At 31.7% G+C, this 13281-nt stretch overlaps 2 protein-coding genes across 17 annotated transcripts in view; one reads left to right on the top strand and one right to left on the bottom strand.

Annotated features, from left to right (window-relative positions):
• LOC118204815 (inositol polyphosphate-5-phosphatase A-like) overlaps positions 1–13281 on the bottom strand; it is a 326182-nt gene that overhangs the window by 152490 nt on the left and 160411 nt on the right. For 10 of the 13 annotated variants that reach the window (XM_085820268.1, XM_085820269.1, XM_085820270.1 and 7 more), the window contains exon 1: positions 10624–10728. The exons of 1 other annotated variant lie outside the window; for it this stretch is intronic. The gene's annotated coding sequence lies outside the window, so the exon portion shown is untranslated. Of the gene's footprint in view, positions 1–10393; positions 10539–10623; positions 10729–13281 lie in introns of those variants that run through there. 2 more of the 13 variants (XM_085820265.1, XM_085820273.1) reach the window with 2 other exon arrangements.
• Positions 10994–13281, top strand: part of LOC146996195 (uncharacterized) — a 34116-nt gene continuing 31828 nt past the window's right edge. The window contains exon 1 of one of the 4 annotated variants that reach the window (XM_085820261.1): positions 10994–11201. The gene's annotated coding sequence lies outside the window, so the exon portion shown is untranslated. The remainder of the gene's footprint in view (positions 11202–13281) is intronic. The other 3 variants (XR_015042023.1, XR_015042022.1, XR_015042021.1) reach the window with 3 other exon arrangements.

Below are 13281 nucleotides of genomic sequence, written 5' to 3'. Positions count from 1 at the left end.
CATACTATAAAATATCCCACTTACGAATCTAAAACTCAACCTTGAAATATATTTATTCATCAACAATTACCTAAAGCATTCAAACTTCCATTAACTACCAATCAGAGTTTAGCAATTATATTACTTAAAAACATGCTAGGGAAATATATAATGCTTGAAATTAAATGAAATATCAACTCCCCTCCCAAAAAAAATCCTCTCATTCATTGGTATCATCATGAAATACTATATGGTTCTCAGGAAAGAATAAACATCCTATAAATTATAAAATGCTAAAAATAGTCTTGCATTTAAAATTAGCATAGAAGTCAATTTAGTATATCAAAAGTAAGTCACTACTTCACTTTAATCATTGATTTAAGACACAAATATTGATGGTACAGAAGAAAGTAGTATCTACAATGACAAGCATTTTAATAAACAAGGCAAGTGCATTAAATTGGAAAAATGACACTGCAAAAAAATAAATGTAAGATTCTAGGCAAAATTCATCCGCCCTTTATAATATTTTTGCTTAGTCTCTCACTTTGAAGTTCAAAGTCATATACCAAACTAAAGAAATTTGGGTACTTCTTCGTTATAGCGACCCCCAAGATTGAATCGCCAATCAACTAAGATTTCTTGCCAGAATCTGGCTATGAGTTCTGACACTTCACAAAACGATCATATATCAGCTTTGGGTGCATGTTTTTATACCTCGCCACATAATCGTATATTATTAGCTGCAAGAGCAAAAATGCACCATGCTGCATTTTTGCTCTTGCAGCCTGTTCTTACATTATTCCTTTCTGATGAGGTTTCTGAATTCACACTGTTTATTTTAAATACATCCACTGCATTTTTTTGTGAATATCACATTAACATTCTTTAATTTACCAAGTAATGAGGAAGATGCCATATCATTTTTCAAGAAAGAGGTTTTTTACCTGATAAACGAGTATGCAAAAATGGCCACAACATGAAATTTTATGCTAACGATGAAACCATTTGGAGATGCAATGTTAAAAATTGTAAGAAAGAAGAAGGGCCTCCACATTGAAAATTTGTTCAGTAGTTCCAGAATATTATTTGTCACTGCTATTAGATTTAGGAATTCTTGGGCAGAGGAGTTGATGTCCATGAAACTGTATAACAAACAGCTTAATATGCGTGACAGCTCAATAAGTGCTGCAGTTGAACAGCTGAACAGGAGCTGCAGTTTACTGGAATAATTATTACATGAGAGAAAATAATAATAACAAAGATGAGAGATAATAAAAATATGAGAGATTTAAAAGGAAACACTTAAAATACAGCAGTCCGGTATTAACTATGCTGCAGCTTCACCTTGTTAGTTGTGCATTATAATAACACTTATTAAAATGATTAATTTATAGGTGTATTTCCTTTTCTTCTGTATTATCAGTCTTTATACCCTAAATTAAGTCATATATCAAAGATAAATTAGACTCTGTTACTTTAAAACAGATCTCTCAAAGCAACTTATTGTCTCCTCTAGCTTCTCCAGTAAACATGGCAACATCTAAATATATATTAAAGATCCTATCTAAATATATTCAAGATCCTATCACTTTACTTCAATTTAACCATTTGCGCTACGACTAAACTCCACGGTTGCGGTGACATGCACTACAATATAACAAGCGGTAAAGTGTCTCATTTACGCCGCTTTGCATCTGCGAGTGCAATCCAGAGCTGTAACTCGAGAAATAAACAATCTCGTTGTTAGGCGACATGTGCACCACGTTATTTTCACTTTTGCGATAAATGCCTATCGACGTGGTGTTCATGTTGCATGCGGTTTGAGACAAAAGCATCTCGACATGCGTGGCATGTCTTTTTAGCGCAAGTGGTTAATGTGTTTCAGTTCTAGCTTAAGTCAAATTACATTACACAAAATTCTGAATTATTCCCGCAATCAAACATATTTCAAGACACCATATGTTTTCCACAAGAAAGTAAATATCCCAAATTCTGTTCTTTTGATTCTATAGAAACATGTTAAACACATTTATAATGGCTATTAGAAAAATCTGGATTTATTATAAAGTCATATATTAAAATCTAATAGCAGTGTTCAAACAGCAAAATGTAAAGATTTCGGCCACTTAACAATTTTTCACGTAATGTATGAAATCAGAAAATTCAAGCACGTACTACAATAAACTAACTTTACAACTCCCATTTATGCATAATAAATTGCCATATTTTATATCCAATTAAGCAAATATTCTTCTATATAATTAATCATGATTTTGACAAGGCTGTGAAGAATAAATTATTAGGCATTTAAGTTTAAATACCAGTTACATTTTTAAATAAGATCAAATTCTCATCAACTCTATTTCTAGAATGTAAAATAATTCAAATTAAAAGGCAAATTGCTTTATATACAATTGTGTTTTCTCAAAACTTTTGCCTTCTCAAGATTTGGAAAACCCTGAATTAGTAATTTATTTCTCAAGAATCTCATGCTTTTAACAAATTGCTTCAGTTAAAAACTAAACAAGTCTGCACTGATGTATGTAATAATACATAGCACTAGAAACATAGTAACAGTAATAATATAACAGCAATGCTTCAAATGTTGATAACTTTTTAAATGATAGCAGGTTAAATAAATTTAAAACAAAGATTTTATGCTTTACTTTCTTGCAGCCCTTTAAAAACTGAGTAACAATGAGATCAGGTGAAAGATAAATTAATCTTATTCTTCATGCGATAATAACACTTGTCAAGCTGTATGGATAAAAATACGCCATAGCATAAGGCAAGCGTCCAAATTTTTGGACAAACTCCGCTTAAGACATTCCTAACATTTAAAGAGAAATATACTTAGAAATAATAGGAAAGGGTGAAGTGCACAAAAAATTGTAAAATACAGAAACAGAAAATATTATTATATTTTACATTTATTCAATCAGTAGTTATATTACAAATATATAACAAGTTATGTTTTTCAGTTGCTGACAATTTTTATTTAACTATGTGCACATATTAAGCGTCTATTGCTTTATCTGCTAAACAGGTCCTGTGTTTAGATACAAAAATTCCAGAAATGGAAAAAAATTTCACATTTTGTGTTGACATTAATTTTATGCACTATGGTGTATTTCTCAGCATTTTCAAATCTCACAGTCATCTACAATATGTTTCTGGTATAGAAAGCTTCTCTAACTTCCCTATCCATACACTGACCTCTACATCAAAAACAAACCCTTGCAGTCTTAATAAAACTCTGCAGCAGCATAAATATTATAACACTAACAAATATTTAGACAAAAAGCAACCTCAAGAGATGTAACTAGGCAACTGGTAGGTGTGTGAAATTTTATTTTACACTTCATCAGCACCTTCTCCAAAATCCTGGATAGATATGATTGCATTCAGCAGCAATCAGTGGACTGCATTCAGCCACAACACAAATCTTGCTTTTTAAAGCAATTTATGGTTATGCTTAATGTTATATCATTCTCTGAAGCTCATTCAAATCTCACATCATCAAAAACTCTGAGCATAAATAAGAAAATCTTAGATTTCCTTCCTACATCATTCAGTATTTTTTCGATATTTTATTTTTAAGTACCATAATTTCCTGAAGAAACGCTGCGGCGTTTACGTGTTTAAAACTTAAATTTTCAACGTGTGCAGCATTTCTACCCATGCGGCGTTTAGGTGTACTAAATATAAAATATTTCCTATGATGGTCATTGTACATAGTTTGGATGGCCTTGTCATTGTGCATAGACTGGTGCTGTTCCCACACAAAAGACCACTCAGTTGCTGTTGGCGCATTTTACGCCAACGAATCTCGCCAAATCATTGCCTCCTACGATTGAGGCAGCAGACTGAAAAAAGAAGTCTAACCGGTCTGACGTGAGCAATTACTTGTAACCGAAGCTCACAATTAAATTGTATTTTGCTTCACTGTAAATATTTGTATATGACGTTTTTCTAAATAAAATAATTAAAAACGAAGCAGTGAAGCTGGTCTGTCGATAAAAAATAACCTTTAAGAAAAATAAGTTTATTCAACCTTTAAGAAAAATAAGTTTAATCAGTTGCTTTTTGCGAACGTTATTTTGTTTACATTCTTTCCCTTGAACGGATCTACATGCCTTATTCACCCTAAATGAGATCTCAGAAAAATAACATTCTTCCCCCTTTCAAATCAACCATCTCATCAGTTTGAATAGTTTCTCTCCTCTGCCATTCGATAAATCTTCCAGTACCCATCCTCTCCCCACCCCTGCCTTTTCTGCAATTTTTTTCAAAGGCGGATACGACTCCACCTGTCTTGCAATAACAAACTCTGACATATTTCCCCTTCAGCATGAATCAATTTTTCTTGGCATTCTGCCAGATACAGATCCCATCAGTTTGGGTACAAGTACTTGTTGGATAGTTTTTAAGTAAGAAGAGAGTGGAAAATTTTTGAAAATGTCACCTAAACGGCACAGAAGCTATACTGCTGGTTTTAAGCTTAATGTAATTTCACGCGTTGAGCAAATTGGAAATCGAGCAACAGCTCGAGAGTTTGTAGTTGACGAGAGTTGTATTCAACGTTGGAAGACTGAAAAAGAACTTTAAAATATGCCACAACAGAAATGAGCGTAAGAAGTGATACTGTAAGGTGGCCGAATCTAGAGGACGACCTTGAAAACTGGAAAAAGGAGGAACGAGGAAAGGGAATGTAAAAACTGTAAAAATTCGCTTACAAGCAAAATTTATAGCAAAACGAATGAATATAATGATTTCAAAGGAGGTGTAGCAGATTTATGAAAAGAAAAAATAATTCTGTGCCTACTAGAACAACAGTCGGGCAACAATTACCAATGGACTGGCAGGATAAAAAGGCATCTTTTCTAAAAATATGTGACAGATATTATTGACAAAAAAAACTTCTTCGGTCACAGATGGATGAAACGCCGTTAGCTTTCGACTCTCCTGCAAACAGAAGTGTTGATGAATGCAAAAACTGTATCTGTGCTCACGACGGGGCATGAAATAACGTCATTTACATGTGTGTTCGAATGTGCCACAAACGGTGACAAGCTAAAGCCGATGATCATTTTTAAACGAAAGACTATTCCGAAGAGAGATTTTCCTAATAACGTAATTATTTGTGCAAACGAGAACAGCTGAATGTTCGAAACAATCATGCATGAGCGGCTACAAAAAGTTTGGCAGTGTTGTATGGGATCTTTTTTCCAACCAAAAGGGTTATTGATAATGGATTCCATGGGTGCTCATTTACTTGAGTCAGTGAAAACCAGATGTCAAAAATTGTCTACGACCGAAGCAATAATTCCTGAACCTATTTTAACTTTGAAAAAAAAGTCAGAGAATTGCACAAACCAGGCATTTCACACTGCCTTAACTTTGTCCATGAACACATCGACCTATTTTCACTTAAAGTTAAAACTATCATGGTGACCAGAAAAAATTTGCCGCTGCGTTAACACACAGAGATGAACAAATAACCGATAATGCATATTTCCTAACATTAAACAACAAATCTTTTAACAAAAATTAACATACGGAGACGAATAAATAAATGAAACGTCAATTTTTTAACATACCTTTTTATCATGAGCATACTTTCAAGCTTCCCACCACCATCTTCCATGTAAGCAATTCAATTAAATTTTTGGTTGTTTCGGCTCATCTGCTATTAATGGTGGATAAATACACATAATAGAACCCAAACATCAACATTCATCCTCTTACTTACCTCAGACATACTCAAATGATGGTACCCACATCAAAATACAACACTAATGCACGTGCAACCGAACACATCAATTGAAAAGAATGGTAAGTATAAAAAAAATCCCGGTCCATACTGAAGTAATACTATTACAAAAAATAGCCAAAATCTCAATTTATCACAACACATTTGGTGATATTCGCAGAAAAACGGCTTCTTAATGATAAAAAAAAAAAAAAAAAAAATTCTCCGAGGCAAGTTTTGCCAACATTATCAACATTACAGTTACTAACATTGGGGTTTTTAGATTTCACGAACAACCAATACTACTTTCTGATTTTTTTCAGAAACCAAGGGATACCATACGGTAAAGATCAGCTTGATGTCTGATTATACTTACATAATGTATTGATCAGTGTAATGTTGAAATTTACAGTTTTTCTGAATTGAGATATTTTTTTGTCATCTACATAATGAAGATTTTATAAAAAAGTGTTCAACTGTAGCTCACACATTAAACAGCAAATCAAAATACAGTACGAACTGATGGCAAAAATAAAATCGAAATAGAGTATGAATTGAGAAATTTTCAAGTAGTGAATGAAAGCTTTTACTGATCAAAGTACTTTAAATCCGGATAAACTTGGTAATGTACTGTAGATCGAAATAAAATTAAATTAGATATAAATATTAATTGATTAAACAGAGCTTGAACCCTGATGTAAACATCTACAAATATCTCCATTAGATTAAGATAATTCAGATCAGATGATGTTTAATAAAATTAATAAAAAATACAATTCAAGTATAATAAAATTTAAGAAGAAAAATTATTCTGAAAATCACTAAAGGTGAAAAGATCGAATTAGCACAATTTAAGTTTAATTCATTCAATGAAATTTATTCATTTCTGGGAAAAATGTTCCTTAATAAAGGCTAAAAACTGAAAAATGGGAGATTTGGTGATATACCAGGAGACCAGAAGAAAAACCACAGTTAGCAGCTGTGGTTTATGAATATAAAATACTATTTTTATTCAAATCCTGGTTGTACACCAACATTTTCTGTACTTTTTGTTGTTTAATTTATAAAGCAAGTTAAGAAATCTAAATAAATATACATATGCCTTTTTCGAGTACTGAAAAGGAAGGGCATGATGAGAATGATCTTCTAGCAATGGTGAAAGGGGTGGAATAGGGCAAAATAGGTTGAGAACCACAATGTTAGATTTTTATGTACTAGTAAAAAAAAAGGCTAATCTTTGAAATATGGTAACAGGTAGTTTGGCGACATTTTGGCAAGGCGATTGTTGTACCTCTCACATACAGCGAGGATAAGTCTGGCAACAGCTGCAGGAAGAAAAACTTGGCAGTGCTGGAATGGCAACAGCGGATGATATTCTATAGATTTTAATATTTTGATTTTGAGTCGATGTTTTTTGCTTCTTTTGCGATACTATTACGATATAACATTTGAGTTTTGGGTGAATGAAGTGGAATCCGCTGTCCCGCTGCGGATATTAGTAAAATATATTTAGAAAATTAGCTGCTTTGGAAAGGATGAAACCTTGTGTTTGAATTAGCGGTATTTTTCCTGCTAAAGTTGCGTCGAGTTCAGAATATTATGCCAGGCTTATTCACACTGGCGCAGATAAGTTCAAATTTTGTTTATTGTATTTATAGTGTATAACTTGCAAATATATGAATAGAATTCTATTAAATAAACATTTAAAATTCTGGAATGGTGTTTAAAATTTTAGATGTAGAGTATTCAAATTGCTATGTTGGAGCCAGTGGCAGTCATGTGCAAAATAAAATTGTTTTTGCTCCACGACATAACAGCGATAAAAGTTACTAGCTAGGACTTTAGTAGTGTACATGGATAAAGTCAAGAGTGTGCGCAACGCCATTTTTGTGCAATTCTGGGATGCTTTTTTAAGTGAAAATTGGTTGACGCGTACATGGATGATACCGTGTATGTGCAATTCTTAAAAACGTGGCAAGCAGTTTACGATTCTGCACTTTGTCCCAATTTCGCACCTAATCTTCGTCATGATTAAGCATTTGGTACAACTCTAATATACGCCCTAATTTCACCAAATGTGGCGATATGTGTTCTGCGCTGGTTTTTGGCGCGATTTCGTGTTCTATGGCAACCCTGTTGACGTTGACAGATCTTTCGCTGGAGCTCGTTGGTTCGCCTCTGTGTCTGAGATGATGGGAGGGAAAGATAAAATGGTAGTTGTTGAATTGAAAGTTCGGCAAAAGGAAATATGAATGTGGCTATCCTGTTGAGGGGTAGTGGGTATTTGGAAGTGTGGAAAGAGGGTCTGGGAGATTATTTTTAATGGCAGTGCATGATAGAAATAGGGATTTGTGATTTTATTTATTTGTGAACCATAGTATAAATTTTCTGGACAGTGTGTCTTGCTGTCATGTAAATACAATAGTGATTACGTGGCGGCATGTTAAAGGCGGTATGCCGGCGAATCAACGAGCTCCAGCGAAAAATTTTTCAACATCAACGGGGTTGCCATAGAACACGCAATCGCGCCAAAAACCAGCGCAGAACACATATCGGCACATTTGGTGAAATTAGGGCATATATTAGAGTTGTACTGCAAGTAAATTTTAAAAAAAATAACACTGAAAAACTGTTTATGTAAAATGGATGTATTAAAAGTCATGCATTCAGTAATTTATTACAGGCTAATTATTTCAGTAATTTATTACTCTTATTTAATAATTTAATATTTTATTACTCTTATTTAATATCTTAAGTAATTTATTTCAGTAATTTATTACTCTTATTGAACTAACATCGTCACTGAATGATTGTTTGGAATCCACATTTCTTGTTGTCTGAAACCTACTTCACCTATTTTAGAATAATGTAAATATGCAGTTGTGGCCACTCCTGATCGATTATATACATCTATTGTATTTATACCTATTACTATACTAATTATCAGATACGATTTTGAGAATATCAACAAGCAAAACACTTTAAAAAAAAAAAAAAAGACACTTGTAGTAGAAATATTAGTATTCTACATGAATTATGGAAAGTACATGTAATGAATAATACCATGACCAAACACTTAAAAAAAAAGAATAGATTTAGAAAAGAATAGTATTTCCTATCTTGATACTTGAGAAAGCAATCCTGCCACACAACACACAGTTAACTTTTTATTACATGATATTACATATTACATATTTAGTCTTACAAGTAATTCAGAAGGCTGAATAGTGGTAGTTAAATCTCGGCTCAAATCCTGAAAAATGAGCTGGCTGTGCAGGTTATTTTTTTTCGCATGTGTTTTGTGAATTTTGTGACATTTTCATGGTTTTCCTTAAGTGATGTAAATATGAGCCTAATTGCCCTAGAAATTATTCACAAAAGCATGCCTTTTTCAGCTAGCCCTTGCATGCTTTGCATTATGAATTAAATAAACACACAAACCCTTCTTATTCTTAAAATGATAAAGTAATTAAGTTCACATTACATGCAACAAAGCTTTTTAAAAGCTAGGATACTTTCTTTAACAATTACAGTGCTAATTAGTGCTGTACTTCTCAGTTTTATGTGAAACAACATCTCAGTGTCACTGCTTGTGACACATTTGTTTCATGTAAGTCTTCTTATGCAGTCATAAGTATGAAATAAACAAAACAGATGGCATGAAAAACGTAATCCATACACCTTAGTGACTGTTATTTGACATAGTTTTTATGCTGCATCTGTGAACTACACTGTTAGATTTGATTGAGTGAAATTGTGACTAAATTTCAGAAGACTTTGATAAAATTATGGTGCTAAAATTTAAAAGTGAAATTAAAATCAAAGATACATTGAACAGAACAATCAAAACAGAAATGTTCATATATTAATAATGAATGATAAAACAGACATTTAAAATATTCATATAATAAACATATACAATTAGTGCAATTAATATAAATATATGCATTTAAAAATGATCTAACTTGCACCATATTTGCAATTTTTGCTGTTGCAATGTTATTAATGTGGACTCTAAAAATTTTATTTAAAGTCCACATTTAATAACATATATTATACAATATGCACCATATATAACATATTTATATGGCACATATTGATGTGTACATGGACAAAGCCAAGAGAGTGTGCAGTGCCAAGTTTGTGCAATTCTGGGATTTTTTTTAAGTGAAAACAGGTCGATGTGTACATGGATACCAAGTTTGTGCAATTTGTTTACTTGCCATTTTTAAGTTGGCAATTTTGAGAAACATGCAGACATTCTGCACTTTCCCAGTTTGTCACCAAGGGCTCTCCTAGGATTTTACCCAAATTTTAATTAACATAATCTAATATTTTAAAGTTGCAGTTGCATAACATTACGGGAAGAAACGTATTCATGGAAAGGTTGTTTCACATTATGGAAAGCTTCTATCAATCTACAACTTTTATTTATTTTTAATTAAAACAAATTTTAAGACTATTTAACAGGAAGCGAGAAATAAAATGGAACAGAAATATTCCCATTATAAATAATCAATAAAGATTCTAATTTTTTAAAAAAAGTGTGGAAATTTTTCACTTCCTAAATATTTATATTATATATATTACTATTATATACTATTATATTATATAGATATATCACAGGATAAATAGTAGCATTTAGGATGATTAGCATACCTCAGCTAAATATCCACTGTATCCTTAATTCTTACTCATCTATTACAATATATATATACCTAATATTAAAAGTTTGAAAAACAATATTATAATTAAACTGCCTTGGACTAAATATCTCACAAGATTAATAAAGTTCTGTTTCAAGTAAGAGAAAAGCAGTTATGTAATTAATTGATAATACTGTATTATATTCTACAAGACATCTTTGTTGGTTTTTCAAGAGGATTTACCTTTCGAATTCTGCCCTGCTTCAGAAAATATGTTAGTGTCAAAAGCTGTTAAATACACGATTTTAAAAGTTAGTTCTTTGGCGCAGCTACAAACAGCGAATCAAGTTGCAACGCAGTGTTGCCAAATCGCGCAATTTTTGACAAAACTATGCTGCCAAAATTTATCTGCTTGCGATTTTGGGAAATTTTCACTGCTCTTTTTTCTTAAATGCACATATATTAAAATAACTTTTATATTAAAATTAATTTATAATAAAAAGATTTTTCCCCCAGATGGTATAGTGTTTAGGAGCCACTCGAATTTTTCATGTTTTAATTTCTTCAAATATAATATATACTCTAATATTTGGTGGCAACATTTTGAAAAGTGAAACGGACATTTATATTCATTCAACGCAAAATTGCAAAACGAAAACAATCGTCCTTTAGGGACAAAGCCTCTTTGGACTAATAATTTAATATGTTCATGATAATGTAAAATTGTTATGGCAACAGTGATGTTTTGTTTACATATGCTTTGAGCGGTTTAAATACGAAAATTGATTAGAGCCACTCCGAGTAAGTTGTTCATAAGACAAGTAAGTTTAATTATTTTTTACCCTACTGTCTAGAATTTCTGCATGATTAAAAGAATGATTGAACCAGATTTCAGTTGAACCTTTATTTACTATCATTTTTCTTATCATCACTAAATACTTGTTTTATTCCTTTCATATTTATTTCGATTCCGCTATGTTTATCTTGAAAAACAGCATAAGTTAAAACTATACTTGAAAGTTATTTTGTACATTAAAAACTTCATACTGACTTGCAATTAAGTTTCAAATATGAATATTTCTCGCATTTCTAAAATTCCTTTAACCTGCAAAAAAAAATTTTTTTTTTTTTTTTTTTTTTCCTTTTTTGTTATGAAATGCTTTTTTAGAAATATTTATTTTGGGTTTTCATCCGCAGAGAACCCGTTGGCGCCGTTGCATTTTTACTCGCCAAGCTAGCGGTTTAGCGACTATGAGCCGAGCCGTAAACCTTATATTCTGTAAACGTGATTTTTACTGCATGTAAATTCAAGTTAGCAGACAAAACAATATATTAAGCATATGGTAGTAAAAATTCACAGATAATAAGCATGTAGATGTAAAACTAACCGGTTAAACGTGATATACGAAAATAAATTTGTATTAAATTCAAGTTAGCAGAGAAAAGAATATATTAAGCATAAGACAATATATAAGCATTTATAACGGAAATAAAAATTCATTTAATAAATATCAATTAGTATTAATATACTGAAATTAACCGGTTAAACGTGATAAACGAAAAAAAATTTGTCTTAAATTCCATTTAACACAGAAAACAATATATTCCTTTCACCAGCAGTGGTTTGCTAATTCTGATGACTATGGTGATACATCAAACTATTCTGTCATCTTAGATAATCAATAATATTTTTTATTTCAATTTAATCATCTATTTATGTCACACCTGCCATCCTCTGAAAGGTTATTGTTAGAAAAGCATTAACAATATATTACCTTGTTAAAATTTTACACTATAAAAATTGATTTATTCTCATAATTTTAGATGACAATAAACAATAATAAAAATAAAAGCATTACTTGGTTATTTAAAATGCACATGCACATTTTTGCGGCCTACGGAAACAAATTATTTTAGAGGTTGGAAACCTCATAGTTCTTAGAGCTGTTAATAATTAAGAACACAATGTAAACAGCCATGTTACAAATTAGCATTCACCACCGTATTTTCTTCCTTTCATCCTGAACCGAGAACCGGCATCTATCTACGAAAATCTGCAAATGCGAATAACGACAGTGATAATTCAACAAAATGAACGCAAGAGGAATGGTTGCAAACTTCGAACAAGCGAATAGGATAAATCTGCTGGGTTACCAGATTTAAACTATTATCGCGAAAGTTGGCGATGTTTACATTTACCGGGTTCTCTGCGGAAGTGCTTCCTTTATTTTGTGTAAATCATTTTATTTTTTATGTAAGAGTTTATGAAATTTAATAATCATTTGTGTTAAATATCGCTGCCTCAGCTTGGCGACATATTTGAGCAATAACTTGTGGATTCAGGTGAAAGTATTGCAATGATCGGTAGTTAAAAGTGAAAATCAAATGCAGATATTTAATTAAATTAATCTAATTTGGAGACTTTAATACGTGGCTTGCCAAATTTTTTTTTAATGATAAAACTATAAACTGATGCAGGTATTTTCATAATAGCTTACTATCGAATGAATACTTAGCAGAGACTTTCAATTTTTATTCTTTGCATACAATTTTTTCCATGTCTTTATATTTTCCCATATAAACAATAAAATTTTACGAATTAAATTCTTTAAAATTTTTTAAAGAATTTAATTCGTATTTACAACTCATTGAGGCATTAATTTTAAAATCCTATGCCTTAATGCAATCGGACACAGTAAGTCAGCATTATTACTACAGGAAATATAAATGATAATGCTTGATAGAACTTTGGTTGAAAAATGGGAGGGTTTTTCATTTTCGAAGGAAAGGCTAATCTTTGGAATATGGTAACAGGTAGTTTGGCGACATTTTGGTAAGGCGATAAAGGTTACTAGCTAGGGCTTTAGCAATGTACATGGATAAAGTCAAGAGTGTGTGCAA

Source organism: Stegodyphus dumicola, chromosome 7 (genome assembly GCF_044657685.1).
Source record: "Stegodyphus dumicola isolate Sdum_Otavi_A_Nest chromosome 7, ASM4465768v1".
In the NCBI taxonomy this organism is placed as follows: domain Eukaryota; kingdom Metazoa; phylum Arthropoda; class Arachnida; order Araneae; family Eresidae; genus Stegodyphus; species Stegodyphus dumicola.
This window is presented reverse-complemented; position numbering and strand designations above follow the sequence as displayed.